Source organism: Ptychodera flava (assembly GCF_041260155.1).
Source record: "Ptychodera flava strain L36383 chromosome 23 unlocalized genomic scaffold, AS_Pfla_20210202 Scaffold_23__1_contigs__length_28996876_pilon, whole genome shotgun sequence".
Taxonomy (NCBI): Eukaryota; Metazoa; Hemichordata; class Enteropneusta; family Ptychoderidae; genus Ptychodera; species Ptychodera flava.
In genome coordinates this window covers 5,805,461-5,822,769 of record NW_027248277.1, presented here as the reverse complement: position 1 = coordinate 5,822,769, position 17,309 = coordinate 5,805,461, and positions in this window count along the sequence as shown.

Below are 17,309 nucleotides of genomic sequence, written 5' to 3'. Positions count from 1 at the left end.
TCTGTGTGTTTCTTTGATTTTGAAAATTAAGGTTATCTTTTATGCTTTTCGTGTGTACAATATTGATATCATTTCGGCTGTAGTTGGTCCAATGTGCGATGTAGAGGTGGGAAAATCGATCCCGTAAAGTCACATGGATACCAGCATCAGTTGAAAAAAATGTACAAAGAATTTCTATTTTTGTATCTTTGCATATAGTTATAGCAAACAGCGCAGTAGGAGAAAGTGGCTCGTTTTTTTCACAATGAGATGATTTCCTTCTACCCGTGAGAAGTACGATTTAAATTCTGTTTTGTCACTAAGATATCTTCGCTGAATCTGAATATTAAGCGGAACGAAATTCCCCTACCGCCTAGAAGACGTCCTAGGATCTAAATGGACCAGGAATTTAGCGGTAATAAACTTATCCGTCAACCAGCGGTCGAGTCGCGAGCTCGGTGATACGAGGTCTGTTTTTGACGCACGGGGCGCGTTATCACAGATCGCTCGACCAATCTGACTCAACTGCGTTATGTACAGCTGTAATCGCTATTTAGCACTTACCAACCAGACGTTCTCATTCAAAATTATCGCCGGCAGATTTCCCTGAACATCACAAAATTTTCCAACCTGCTAATTCTCATGAGGGTGTACATGTAATAATGACGTTTGAGAGAAAGCCGTCAAAATAAAAATATCACAAAATGATACAAAAGGGGGATCTTGATGGCAATGCAGTGACGGACAGTATTTTCCTTTTGGACTGGATGAGTACGAAATTTGTTGCCTTTAAGCGAAGGCAGTCGCCGTGATTGTCGATATCTAATGTCTGCGACTGGCCGTCCATTAACATCGGACAACTCGCTGATAAGTCTGTCGTTTAGTTAAACACTCGCTGACCAATCTTGGCGATATATATTCTTATAATCTCAGGCGATTTTAAAATTCCTGACATCAGGGGGAACTGAAATTGAAGGTTTTGACAGCAGAAATTTGACGAAAAGCAGATTTTGGAGCCGTTATTTTTGGGGGTTTAAATTTATAATAATAGCTCAACTTGTTCTGTAAAAATTGCAATTTTGTTCTCACAGATCCTAATTCAGCCATTGGTTTTTGCCGCAATATCATGGCATATGGTCACTGACATAGGCATTCACGGCCGACGAGATATTATGAACATCGCGTTTAAACAGCCCTAGAAAATATGTTTTTAGGATAACGCATGTAGATAATTTTGTCTTTACAACACAATGATCGATCTACCAGCCTGTTTTTACAGTCCCTGCATACCAAAGGGGATCTTTCTGACATCAAATGGACGAGAGTACATTAAATTATCGAAACCCGGTCGCAGACAAGATATTTGCAAAGAGCCTCTTGTCTGTGCGTCTACTTTTCTCTCCTTTTTTTCTGTTTCTTTCTACCTTATGTTTGTGATTCTTTCTCTCTCTCTCTCCCACTTGTCTTTTTATTTTTCTACCTTTCAATCTCTCCCACTCCCCTCTCTCCCACCGTTTCTCTGTTCCTTCTCCTGTCCCCCTCTCTATCTCACCGCCCCTGTCTCTCTCCCTGTCTCACAGGTTTAGTCTGTCTCTATCTCTCCGTGTCTTGGTTTCTCTGTCTCCCCCTCCCTCTCTGTCTCTGTCTTTCCTGTCGTGATCCCTAATCTATCTGTGCCCCCTTGTCTCTGTGACTGTTAGTCACTCCTCCTGTCTCTGTCTGTTTGACACACATTCTCTCTGTCACTCCATTACGCTTTATCATATCTTCTATAACTACCAAGAAAATTCATGGTTCGGACATGCGTATTCGGCAAGCCATCAAAGCCTTGTATAATGAAATCTTGAACTCAACATAGGAATATGGCAAGAACGTTACGCTTTAACAAGCCAGGTACAGCTGGATATATACCGACGACGACCGCTAGAGGGCGTGACTTTCCACAGGTGGAAAGGCGAGCCAAGGGCCCGGCGCGTGCTGCTCCTAATGCTGTTCATAAAGGCACGCTTCGCGGTGCCCAGAGCGTGTGTTTTACGTGACCACATGCTCTTTCAAATCGCCCGGACATAAAGCGTTACGAGGATAGAGCATGCGTACATTGACAACAATAAAATCTATTGTTGTTTTCAAATAACCAAATCCCGCATTGTAACTTTTTGTTCAATTATTCTCCCTAAATTCTGACACTGCACGTGTCTGTATTTGCATTCAGGGAAAGCCAATGTTTTGTATAGCGGAGAAGGTTTTAAATAATTAAAAAGCAGACTTGTTCTTCCTGGTTGACAATGTACACTTTTCTTAATTTAAAAAAACTGTCAACATTTCTCCTGTCTATCTTTCAGCATACATGTGTGTGTGTGTGTGTGCATGTGTGTATGTATGTATGCATTATTAACAGATATTATTACTTGGTACTTGAAGTAATTTATATTATATAGTTTTGTGTTTCACATCTGAAATATAGAGTAGCGATATGAATTAATTGAATTAATTTTATTGAACGTTTGGTCGAAATAAATAAAAAAAAACGTTGTTTCTATGAAGGCCTCTAAGATAAAGTAGATTTCAAAATTTTGTTATTTACTTTGAAGTTCATGTTTTCTAGAACGGGCTTTAAGTACTTTTGATGAAATGGACAGGACGTTGGGCGCGGTGCATTGCAAATATGACGTCACCATATCAAAGTAGTTGTTTTACAATTGATTTTAAACCCACTTGAATAAATCGCTTGCCACTCGTGTTTGTTGAGCGTTTGTCTCTCTCAAAAGCTTCAAGTTTAAGTTTAATCACCTTTGGTAACCAACATGTGTCAATGTTGCGCGTCGACCTCTGCGCATGGCTTGGCCACATGACGTCATTAAAGCACGCCCTGGCTCATGAAAGTGGTGATAACTAGAGACACCAACGAACATATGGTTACACAAAGAAGATAACCTTGGAGATGAATTTAAAATATCTTATTTGGCAACACGACGAAGTTTTTTTTACATCGAAATAAAACTATATTAGCACGAACTTTTGATTTCTAACCATTATCTTTGCTTTGTAAAAGACAGTATTTCTGATCCTACAATCGTGTCGAAATTGTTGATTTTGAACTTGGGCGATAAAACATGTATGTCTATTCCATGTTCTAATTTACAACTACAAATTAATCCGGACAAGAACTTATACCACAATCTTGTCAAAATTCGTTGCCTTGAAAAACACAGCTTTGTATCGGTTTGGGAGCAGTAAAAGTTCGTGACCTAGTTTTCTTGAAATATTAATGTAATATTCAATAATTGAGACAATGTCTTTAACTTTTGACAATTATCAGTTTCAGCTTTTCCTTCGTAGTATCATGATAATAGAGTTTCTTTCAATCTATCAAATCCTTCGAGAACAAATCATTCTAGACTATAAAAAAAGTAAACCTCTTCGCTACAAGCTTTAAATCTCCGCTAGTTAGAATTTTTAATTCGTTTTCCGTTACATTTTTGATCTGCTGTTTACCAGACGATTTCCACTGCGCCCCAAGTCATGTAGAAATACGGAGTATTCAACTTGTCAACGCAGTGCGTGCGCGTGCGTCTATGATGCCCAATGTCATGGTTGAAAACAGAACTCTATTTGCCCACAATGTCGTTATATTCTATACACAATGTACATTGTATTGCATCAGACTATAGACTGCCGGCCAACAAGTTGATTTCTACAGCAGATATTAATTATGGTATTATCAAACATAACAGCTATTGTCACCTTTGGATTTTTCATGTTTCTTATTTCTATCTGCTAAATGTCGCTGGAAAACTATCACTTGATGATCATGGTTTGGTTAACAATTTTTAAACATTTTTTGCACAAAAGAAAACAAGTATCGGAACAGAAAATAGGTACAGTTCCAAAATCGCGATCATTCCTATCATTTTAAACATTATTCCATTTCAGGTCAAAAATGTTGTATCTTTTTTATTCAAAAGTGTCAAAATTCTAATTTTCATCTTTCTTTTCATCTAATTATTGTGGAAGAACCACCGTACTCGCCAACCAGTGGTCTAAATGTTGGGTACCGTTTACAGTGAAGAAATTACGTGCGCGCCGCCAAAAGTTCGCCCGCGCTGAAAACAAATAATTAAAAGTGCATTATATTCATAGCTGCTGTATTTGTGCCAGAGATGTACCGGGCGTTTCAACCCAATTCCCCGGTGAATAGATCACGATCTTAACGCGCTCAAAACTGAATACCGGGATCGAGTTACAATTACGGGTACTTGAATGTGTTGCCGCAACACAAGCGAGTTCGATGAACTGCGGGAACTCGCCCCTCTACTGACTCAATAAGAGACAAACGCGTGCGCGTTTACAAGTTGTCGCGTTCCCGCGCGAACAGAAACATGTACCTTTATATCGTCTGCCCGCCAGTCTGGCAGCCATCGATGCTGCTCTGAACTAACTTTGTTCAAAGATGGAACAAGAACAAATTAGGTTCCCGTCTTCTACAAATATAATAGACGATGTGTAATATTTTTTAAGACTCTTTTTTCGCTTAGACTGACCATAGAATGACACAGCACTCGTCTGTAAAGTCATCAGCGATTAGTAAATAATTAAGAAACACGACCATGTTGCCCTTTATATCTGTGTTCGGTTTTTGTTAATGATACCTCCTGTCACTAATACAATTATCACAGAGCATTAACTGTCCACGTAAGTGACACATTTGACATATGATCTCTCTCTCTCTCTCTCTCTCTCTCTCTCTCTCTCTCTCTCTCTCTCTCTCTCTGCGCCCGCACGCCCTTGACGACCGCGACCGTGAGCCTGCGTCCTTGGTCCCTGAACCTTTCCATTGTCATGCGCACACGCAGACTATAATAATGCTCGTAAAGTCATGCAAATTTCACTCAACTCTCGAGTGGACATCAGGCTGGGGTTGTCAAACTTGAAAAAAAGATCAGCCCACTTTTAGTAGGTAACAATTGACCCCGAGGCTTTGACCATGATGTTAATCGCGTCCTCGCCATGGATGATTCTCGCATACCACATCTCGCTATACAATCTGCTCATATCATCATAAATCTAGTTGCATTCTTCTTTCCAGGGCGATATTTCGCGAACGACAGAACGCGATACTGGCTTTGCGCCCACCTACAGTTCTCTTAAACAGATGACCTTCCTTAAAATTTACGAGACTTTCGGTTATAGATTTATTTTAGTTTCTAATTGTACGGTTTAGATGAAAAAAAGACTATATTTTCAAGGCCTCTTGTTCTTTCTACCAAATCGTCAGTTGTCCCAGTGGACAAATTGGTCCCCATGTCTGCCTTCATAACTGAAGATCAACCCCGCCTACCTACCTACCTACCTACCTACCTATAGTACCTACCTATCTATCTATCTATCTATCTATCTATCTATCTATCTATCTATCTATCTATCTATCTATCTATCTATCTATCTATCTATCTATCTATCTATCTATCTATCTATCTGTCTATCTAACTATCTATTTGTCTGTCTGTCTGTTTGCCCGTCTGTCTGTCACTATATCAGAAATCTTGTTAATATGTATGTGTGTCTGTCTGTCTGTTTTTTCTATCAATCTTCATATCCATCTACACATCATACATAAAGATAGATATTTATATCATCAAGCCTACGTCATTAAGGACCAAAGTGTAGCTATATCGTCTGTGACATTGTGGTTTAACAAATTCGTTATTGGTACGACACGTGCTGTTGTAGTAGGTTAAGTCACCACAGAGCAATTCAGCGATCGTTTAAGGACAGCCACTTTATCAGCGACGAGAATCAAAATTGATTGTGAATCATCATACATAAAATACACAACACGATGAAATAATCAAGAATTTTGTAATGGAATTATGTCTGTATTTTGGTTGTTTGCCTGTCCCTCTTTTTTCCCTTGAAATATCGCCTTAATCGATATCTTTCCGTTACAATCTTTCTCTACATGCACCAATTGTTGTACCGCCTTTTTCCTTCAAGTTAAAAATATCAAGGAGAAAAAATTAAAATTTATCAAGATATAATAATCTTATGCCGTTTACGTAACTGAAGTTTACTTTATAAATGCTTATTATCGACTAGAATTGTAATTTTTACTAACTGTTACGATATTTAAACAATATTTTCCACATTAAGGTAGTATGCGCCTCGAAAGTGAAAGACTTTTGCTCAAACTTTCCACAACGAAACTTTCAACCAGTCTCTCACCAAATCAAGGATGAAAATCGGGGGTCACCGTGCAAAGTTTGGAACTAGAAACAAATTACGGTAAATTTACCGGTACTTTTTGATTTAAACAGTCCGCCATTCCTGCGTTAACTCTACGCGGAAAATGAAATTTTCGATTTCGGAAAGACTAAGACAGTGGAAGTTTGGAACGTTTAGCCAAGATGATGATGTAATCTACCTTCAAGTATTGTAACATGAACACAGTCTTGTGGTAATGAACATTTAGGAGACAAGTTCAATTTTTAGTGTACCTTCAGTTTCATACATAGCTAACAAAAAAGTTCGATTCTTTCATCGAAATTAAAGTAAAATGCGCCTGTAGGATAGATATAAGGATTCCAAGTGGAAATACTAAACTTTCGATTTTCACGAAAATAATCCAGTGAAAAGTTTAGCTACTCCCATGATCTCACGAGTTACATCAATAGGTATGCACGTTTAAAGCATTGTCAAAATTAAAGTCTGAATTTTTGTCTCCGAGGCGCATTCAACGCTAACTACGACGAGTTTCTTTTTTAAGACTCGAAGCTTCATGAAATCCTGCTTTGATAATTAGTCACGCCATATTGACTACATTCATCAAGTTATTTAGAAAACTATTATGGTATAGATTAACATGCAATGGGTCGTGTACTCATATGGCGAGGTTCTTAGATTAAATAAGCATTCCGAGTAAGTCAAAACTTGCACAAGATAAAATTGCTTTTTACGTCATATTCCTCACCTACTTTTTGACAGTTTCGGAAAATCGTCCGTAAAAAGCGTTAAAACCTCAATTTATTCATAGCTTTCTTAAGCGTTATGTTTGATTTCCTGTGGTATCATATACTGCATAATTTTGCCGTCGGTTGACCTCAGTCCTTTGTCGACCTTCTATTGAACTCTGCACAGCGAAGTTTGCCGACTTGTTCGGTAGCACGACGTGGCCGGTGTAATTCCCACAGAAGAGTTGGTATCTAACGAGGCAACATCATCATAGATTCCGCGTTATGACAAACAAAATTTATGTAAATTATCTTTCGCAGTCGGTGTGTGAAATCAAACTTCAAATTAAATATTATGATGGTTACCGTGCCACGCATTTGAGCAAAGTAGATTTAATGCAAATGTTTACATGTAATAATTTTCTCTCATTTTCAAGTGAGCACTTTTTTCAAGTGTATCAGACGCGATCACATTCGACCGTTTCTTGTTGATGTGTTGGGTGTGAGCTAAAATTATGTTTTGTTCTCACATTCATTCAAAAAATATCATTTTGTGTGATAAAAATCAATGTAGTTAATATGTAAACAAGGAATTAAAAAAATCACCGGGTAGGGGGTGGAAGCTGTTGTGATATAAATACAAACAATCTACCCGTCTCTTCGCGTTTCCCACGTCAGTGCGCGCGCTGTGCGACCGTCATTTTTCATTCTTTAGGGACATTTAGCAACCATCATCTGGCGACTGTAAGCGTGAGAAAAAAACCGCCAACATAGACACGCGGGAAATGGGCTAGAGATCGGTAAATTAAGTAATTAGCTAAAACAATCGAATAGGGGTGTTTAAGGAGGGCCAGAAATTTGTAAAATTATCGACGTTTGGAGAAACACAATGAGGAAGTTGCTAAAATGATTTTAAGGGCATTATGCTAAGTTGAAAATGTACAGACCACTAATGGTACGGATTTCGATGAGGCCCGCATCGGACGTTAGCCTGAAACGCAGGGCGTAATTTCGTCTTACTAAACACAATAACTATGTGTAGATTTGAATTTTCTGAAAATTGAAAGCAAAAATTGAAAGATTGCGTTAATCTATCGATAATCGTCAGTAAAATTTAGCAAAAATAATATGTTCAAATAACTTCCAACGGTAGTAATCCTTGCATTAATATTTTACAAGTGTGGCGTCATATTTGAAGTATTGCCATAGTATTTCCTCTACTGATAACATCACAATTATTGTTTAAATCAGCCATTTTGCGTTATCAAGCTTAATTTTGTTCTTTTATAAAAGTTTTTTTTTGTGTTTTCATTTTTAATAAGTATTATGTCAAAACGCAGATATTCTATGAATACTTTTTATGCATTTAATGTTTTCGTTGTTGAAAGATGTAGCATACTTGTAAACCGTTCACCCTTCAGTTATTTGTCATATTTAAATTGCTAATTCCGTTTTTCATTTTAAATTTGAAACACGTGTGAATTATCAACAATTTGTGTACTGCTCTTTGTTTATAATTTCTTTTAAATGCAACTGCATGCGGATAGCAAAAAAAAAAATTGCATAATTTATTCCTGTATAACACGTCTTCCTGTGCTCAAACAGGAGCGTCTATGCATAACAGACGTTTGATATTTCGTTTTCAACATTAAATAAATATTAAATGACATAATATGCAATTATATATTCATAATTTTATGAAACTCTGTATTTTGATTATGCACAGACTGTTTAAAACGGCAGTTCAATCTGTCGCGCGCGCTAAAACTCATTGGTTTGTTTCCCGCTCGAACGGTTGAAATTTTGCTTGCTCGCCAACGGTTCTCCTCCGGTCATGTAAAACTTTTGTGAAATGTATACTTTTGACGATTGGTTGACCAACAATCAGAGGAGGGATTTGTAATTGACAAAATCATGAGCTGAAAGCCGAATTCAGAGTAAAAGTTGATTTATCGAGTTCTCCATTTGATGTCGGTTATGAATTGTAATTGACTGCGAAAGCGTTGTCCCGGGTTTACGTTTTTTGTTTCCTTCCAAAGGGGAGAGATATTGTAATTCTCAACATTTTCAATTCTTTTCTTATTCACCATGTGAGGCTTAATTTTGAAGCACTTGGAATAAATAAGATTATTACTGTCCTATTTTTTGAGAAATCTAAAATTTAATTTTTCGGCACTGAATCAACAAAGGGATGGCAGCCATAAAATTCAGATATCGGTGACTTTAACCCTTTGAGCGCCAAAGTCAATTTTCTCACCTTATGAAAATATACTAAACTTAATTTTTTTCAGATTTTTGTCAAAATTTTGATAACAAACTGTAGCCAATGAAATGTGATGTCCATTTGGTCCAAAATTATCAAAAAATTACAGAAAAATTCATAAAAGTTTTTAAAAGTATTGCACTAAAATTTTAACAGGAAAAAATTACAGCGCTCAAAGGGTTAAGGCAATGTAGTTCTCTAGTGTACTAAAATTTCAACGCGTTACCCTGAATTCTGTCACAGATTTTGAATAACCTGCTAGTTTTCCTCATGTGGAGCAAAAGTTTAGGTCTTTCATTTTCGAGGCACACGGTACCCGTAGAAGACTCCCTAACGTTCTCTAAGTTTATAATAAGTAGAACGCGCATCAAACTATAAACCGTCTAACTTCCACTCAGAATTTTCTCAAAAATGAATTAACTACCCGCTTTCATAATCACGATCAAGAATAAAAAAAATCAGCGGTCATTATGCAAATTGTGGTGTCAGAGAAACACTGAGTTATACCTAAAATTTACCGATACCAAACAAAAAAAAAAAAAATCAAAATGGCCGCTATATCCGTTGGTAACTTTGTTGAAGAAAATTTAATTCTGGATTTTCAAGATGACAAGACAATGAAAAAGAGAGATTGCTGAATCTTCAGGCGCATTTTACCAGAACAAATTATCGTTCCGCGATAATACAGAATATTATTTAGACGACAGACAAAGCAGCGATCGATACTCAAGCCATCGCAGGATCCATTCTTGTTTACATCAGTGGAACAAGTATTTCACATAGGCAAGCGAGCCACGTCTTCGAGCCCGCGTGACTTAAAAACGAATATATCCGACGGTCGTAAACCATCATACCAGCTTAAGCTTTGATCAGGGATATAATTTCAGAGCCTAAATAGATTCGATGAAATCCATAGTCATGTACTCTGAAATGAAGATTTGCATTGCTGTTAGTATGGGAAATCAAGGCATCAATTTGAAATTCATAAAGGTCACAGAAATGTGAGAATATTACAAATATATACATTGCATCGCAAACTTCTGGCGACAACTAGCAATATAAACTTTATTTTGACATATTGGAATAGGGGCCTGTATAAAAAAAGTGTATATTTTACTATCTGAGCTTGGTTCGCAAGAAGTACTACACATTATAAAAAAACAATATTTTTCTTTAGTCAGACGACAGTATGAAATACACTCATGAATTTGACATCGGGTTTGAAGTACACCAAGTCACATTATCACAAGGAGGGGAGGGGGAAAGAAGCGCCAACTTGAATTTAACGCGAGATTTAGGATTTCGACAGAGCACAACTTGAACTTTTGCACTTCTATGTTAGTAGTATAGTGCTATTCAGCCAGCCAGAATTGACTGGCTCGACAAAGAAGGGGACCGAGTTGAGCTCTCGAAACGATAAATAAAATTTGCCGCCACAATGGAGACAGTTTTCCAGGGACGATCTCAGATGAAACTGTTTTGTGTCTGAGGTTCTCTCTCGAGGGCTGGCAAATCACAAGTCCGAAAGAACAAGAATTTGAATCAATCATCGTGCATTATTCTGTCACACTCCACATAATCAAATCAGGGCGAAAAAGAAGAGAAAACCTTCGGCAGACGACAAAATGTGTCGGAACTAAAGCGCGGGCTAACAGATAGGATAGACTAATGGGTGTATGATTTCCATTAATGTTTATCTAATGTACTTTGACATTTCTACCCAGTGACTTTTAATCACCTTTTCCCGCCTTACAACTCTACTAATACCTCGTTCAATTTCGAGCATGTCGTCTGCGTCAAAAAACGATGTTTGCTTCACACGTTATCCCGTCCGCCATCATAAGAACGCCCACCGTAACATTTGTCTTTTTCCTTCCGATCCACTCCCCCGACATTGATAAAGTTCGCTGCTCTGCAATCTCTGACGAATTCACACTCATGTTATCTCAATCGCCTCTCTCTCACTTACAACGACGTCTCCTCCGAATGAAAACTTTGCTGTAAAAAGACTACGATTAACATCAACTGAACAAAATTGGACGTGACTCATTTTTCCGCCGAAAGTCTGGCTAGATATTTTCGTCTGTTATAAGTTTGAATGAAATATACATGGAGGAGGACTTAGTTTTGGCTGTAGCAGACAATCGCTATTTTCCTCCGAATTCTGGATTAAAGCTAGGTTGTTTCCCTTGAAAATTCCCGCCAATACGTTTGAGCGACGACCATACACTAAGATTGTGTACATTGTGTCTCGAGATGCTACCTACACAAAACAAACTTGAATTTGATTAAATTTGGTATCAACATAAGAAACGCTTTTGAAAACCAGATATTACAATTTATTCATATTCATGTCGACATTTTAAAAGAGAGGGCAAAATCAGCATATGCACTTTTCATTTTATATTCTAATAATTAGATTAACAATAATACCGTTGAAGATGACTACCATTGCCTTTAGCTTCACCGGCAGAATTCGCTAAAGAATGAAATATTTTTATTTTTATTATTTGTTTAAGGAAAAGCGAAATGAAAAAAAAATGTATGGCGCTAAAGAAAAAAAAATAATGGTGAAGTGATGTCGATTTTAAAAATCACGGTTCGCACTAACACAATAACAAACAGACGAAATAATGAAATCAAGTGGAAATCAGAGTAACTCCTGGGAAAAAAGCGCTGCTTCTGCCCCTCGGCATTATGGGTAATCTGTCTCCGCGGACCGGTAGCATGTCAGTGGCCCGTCTATCTTTATTTAGCGAAGCGGACAAATTCCTCGCCGAACGAGGATGGGTTTGATTTCTAGCCTGTACATGTTTTCCATCGAGAGTGATCGTAATCTTCTCCTGGAGGGTTTGCCCATTTTTTTCCACTACACCCCTTAGTGTAATGATAAGCCTCAATTACTCCATGATAAATCATTTAAAAAACACAGTGTCAGCGGACTCCCTAGGGAAACCGCTAATAGCTCACAGATAGCTCCGTTATAACAGCGTACAAGCATTTCCAATATTGCCCATAATCATGACAAAGTTAGCCAACGGAAGTCTTTTACACGCACTTGATATGAGTGAACGATGTTCTTTCCTCTACATTTTTGTGCGTTATGACTATCCAAGTAGAACTCCCTGTTTGTCTGTCTGTCTGTCTGTCTGTCTGTCTGTCTGTCTGTCTGTCTCTGTCTGTCTGTCTCTCTCTCATATACACACATACATACATACATACATACATACATACATACATACATACATGCATACATACATACATACATACATACTTACATATCTATATCTATATCTATAAATGTAATATATATATATATATATATATATATATATATATATATATATATATATAAAATACAAATTACTTCAAGTACAAAGTAATAATATATGTTACTTGACTTCATGCATCCTATATGAAGAGAGAGATCTTAGCTAGATAGACAGACAGATAGATAGAAAGATGCATAGACAGATAGATAGATATACATGAAGAGAGACTGCTGTTGTTGCAAACTTTTTGGTTCAACTTCTATATTTGGTACATACATACATACATACATACATACATACATACATACATACATACATACATACATACATACATACATACGTACGTACGTACGTACGTACGTACGTACGTACGTACGTACGTACATACATACATACATACATACATACATACATACATACATACATACATACATACATACATACATACATACATACATACATACATACATACATACATACATACATACATACATACATACATACATACATACATACATTTCTTGCATCCACATTGTTTTCTTTATTTGATATCATCAAAATTTGACCAAAACTCTGAATGGACTCAAAGCACGATTGACCTGCACCTTTATGCTCAACCTCACACATACAAAACCTCCATAAACAAAGTAGAAAGACGGTCCCTCTATCAAGTGATAAAGGGACCGTGGTAGAAAGAAAATTAAAAACAGGCGGAAATAGTTTAAGTACAGACTTGTCTGCAAGTAAGAAATTATTCCGAGTCGTAGACTGAAAACAAACAATACCCTGGCGATTCTCGATGATTTTTTTCAAAATTTGTTTCAATCAGATATACCGATGAAAGCGAAACAAAATCATGCCACCGTGTGGCCGTTGTCCATAGCCGTGAACACAACCAACCAACCGATGCGTATTCCCCCGGTTGGCACACGCTGACGACAAATCTGGCCGTTAGAATAAGTACTAATGATCTAGGAAACCGTCATAATGTACATTTTTGACGTAGGTTGGTCAAATCTTGAGGCTTATCGCCTGTCGGTTTAAAGCTTGAGTATACAAGCCGTCTGGAAAAGCGACACTCAAGTTAGGAAACGCAATATGCCAGCTTTATTGCTCGACTAAGTTGTCTATTATTCATGTGGAGTTGAAGATAGCTGAGGGTCAAATGACCCGAACGTAACCGACTTAATGGAAGAAAATGGCGGGCTAAATAAGCAATATTCATCAATTCGTTGCGATAAACGACCCCTTTGTTGCCGAGAATTAAAGCATGATAGGCGACCGCGTTCTGGTAGTATGCACGAAAACTCTGAACAAACGGAGCAGCATTTAAACTACACACATTCAAAATCCTTGTTCAGCGATTACGGTCAACTTATCGAGCTTATTATTGACAACAATTGGTGGGCACGTGTTTGCTTCTTGATGGCGAAACATGTTAGCGATTGGCCTTTCCGCTTTCAATTGTTAGTTACCCATGTCTTGAATAACAAACAAACCAAAAAACCACACAATCAATTGATCAGATGAACATTGTTTGTGTCTGTCTTAAAGGAACATTAGCTGTAACTGTTGACTAATTTTTCACTACTCTGTTTCAATGTATCAATTACAGCATTTTACTATAATCCGATCATCATGACCAATGCCCGGTGTCCTACTTGCCAACGCAGCCTGTATACGTGAAATGACCATTGTTATTGTTGATAAATGTATTCTAGTCCGGACCTGAATACAAAATTTCAACAATAACAATGCAGATTATACTCATATAGGGTATATTTATGAGCTAAATATTAGGAATTTCTCCATGGTTCAGGGATTCAAACTAGAAACTGCAGATGATACACAGAAACAAACAAAATAAAAAAATGACCAAAGTTACAGCTTATGGATCTTTAATATCTCTCTAGGAGGAGATATTTGCCGAAGAGGGGGGTGATAATCGTGATATCTCTTTAAAAGTCATTCGCAAATATCCTAACGTGCAGGACGGTATATTTTCGAAATAAATCTGAAGTTTTGAAACGCTAAATTCACACACTCTTTCGACCATATACTTGAATCGAATGTATAGAATCTTCTCAATCGATGATTGAAGGAAAATCAAAAGTAATGAAATTAAACTAGGAAAAATAGAATGACCTGTATAAACCATAAAAACAACAAAAAATAATAACAACTACATTTTAATCACATAAGGATATTTGTTTGTAAAAACGATTTCGTTCGTTGGCCGTTATGTCACACATATTGTGTTCAAAATGCAAGCCAACGCGTACACGCAAATTGTGAAAATTACCGAACGAACGATGAGTAGTGTAAAGTTTTGGCGCGCAAATGGGGAGGACGGCGTCAGCGTTCTAAATTTGCTCTAAATTGTAATGATTAGTCGTTACATGTCAGAGTGATTACGGCGTAAGTGACTGTATACTCTATCCATATCACAATAAATGGTCATGTAATTGACTTTAATGTCCTTATGATAGCCGAGTGCATCGCAATTAATGGCAGAGCTCATTATGCTTTAACCTGCCTATCCAAAATGGCGCACATGGGAATGCACATTTTGTCGTTTGGCAAAATTTTTCATCTAAGTGGCGGGCGATTTTTTATGCAAATCACGCATCATATGACCCACAGCCGCTCTTTACTAAAATGCGCTCGTAAAATTTTACTTTAGGCGAACATTCTTTGTTTTTCGCTCCCATCTAAATTAAAGGTTTAACCGTCAGTGCGATTTTTATACATTATATGCTATGAAGTAATGAGTATCATTACAGAGAGTATACCAAAGGTATTATCACAAAATGACTATGCTTTATCAATTTTTTATTCTGTTTTACATTAAAGAGGCAGTAAAATGTCCCTTGTAGATTTTGACAGTAATTTTAATAAAAATCGTGCATTTATTTTGAGCATTTGTGTGATCACGGCAGCTTGCACCGGTTTTTATTAGTCGTTGATGAAGATTAATGCTCATTTATTATCAATACAAAGATTTTGAAGTTGCTAGTTTGTTTTATCGGTTTGGGCTTAACTTCGATTTAAAACAAATAGCTGATCAGGCCTTGCATGTCGCCGCGGAATCCCACTTTTCACCGGTTCAACTCGTTCATTTAATCTCGGAAAGCTGATATAGCGCACGCTCCAGTTATCTTGCGAAATGGACTGGCTGTATTGCAGCGAAGAACTGCTCTCCCGACGGAACGCAGCGCCGAGTTGTAAGTTGTGTTCTTTTTTAAAGCGTCGCGGTCTCGCTAGAGCTGACTTCCCTTTTCTCGCTTGGCTTCGCAATGTCTGTAGAGATTTCCTATTGAGTTGCGTTCCTCAGAGCGGGGGCAGCGTTACCCCATATCACAACACGTGATACGGAAGGGGAGGGAGACCGTCCCTCGTCGCATCTAACAAAGACCTATTCAATAAAGAAGCAAAGTTAGCACAAAGCCAATCTACCCAGATCACATTTGAATCTCTCTATCTGAATTGACCGCTAACCGACTCATTAATGCCAGCAGCTGCCCTTCATTCGCTGAGTATCTGTATCAACAAACGATGAAACATTTTTCTGCAGACGAAAACTAAAGAACAAGCTGAGCGGGCAGAAACTTTCATATTATTGGAATAATGAGTGGATAACAAGCACTAAGAAAGAGAAAATGGCGGTGAGATAATAAATAAATAGATAAATAAATAAATAATAAATAGATAAATATTATGTAACAAAATACTGAGTAGATATGATCAAGCTTTGAATTACTCAAACAAATATGTGTATTAAGATTTACATACACTGTACATACACTGTACATACACTGTGCATACACTGTACATACACTGTGCATACATTGTGCACACACATTTACATACACTGTACATACACTGTACATACACTGTGCATACACTGTACATACACTGTGCATACATTGTGCACACGATGTGAACTGTAAGCTGTCAAAATCAGGCAACAGGGTTCAGTTAAAGAGAGAGTAGTGCGTGCAATTTTGAAAAATGAATGAACTCCAGGCCACATCGGCATGTCACGTGATATTTGCGCCCTCATAAAATATTTAGCCATAATCATCAAATTGACTTTATTGGTTTTGTGTACTTTCTCCCGTACAGTGTTTTACAGCTCTATCTTGTCTCGTTGAAAATCCTGGCTTCCGTATAACGCTGTTTATCTTTATTATTTCATTAGCGATTGAACTTCTGGTATGACATTGAATGACAGCTATTCTGTTACTAAAGTTACGGTAAACTTGAACATGAGAAAGTTGTTACACACGAGTGATTTACAACAAAAACATCTTGGAGTTTATGGTATGTTGAATCTCAACCATGTATGCGCCTAGAAAGTGTAATACATAATGATAATTTATTCTCAACATTGAGTTCCTACCTTTGCAAAAGATAAAATTGACCTAGTTCGTTTCAACATAAACAGAAAATTGAAGTCACCGTGAAGTTTGCATGTTTTAGTATTCTCATTAAGATATTAGCCGAAACAGCCAAATTGTTTAGATTAATTAAAATCGAAAGTGACGGCAATTCTCCCAGCATATTTTATGATCGGTACGAGAGAACAGCGGATGTAGTAGAGAGGGGACAGAGAGACGGACAACAAGGCAGACGGACAGGCAGGCAGACCGAAGGGAGGCTGACAGGCAGTGTAACAGACTTGGACAGATAGACGGTCACGAAAAGACAGACAGAATATCGAGTGACGAACAATAATGTTAGGATATTGAACTCTTGTATGAGAAAACTGGTTTGTTCTCATGATTGGAATATTTCAATTTATTCAAACCCAGATATACAGTCATTATAGTTAGTATCTACAACACA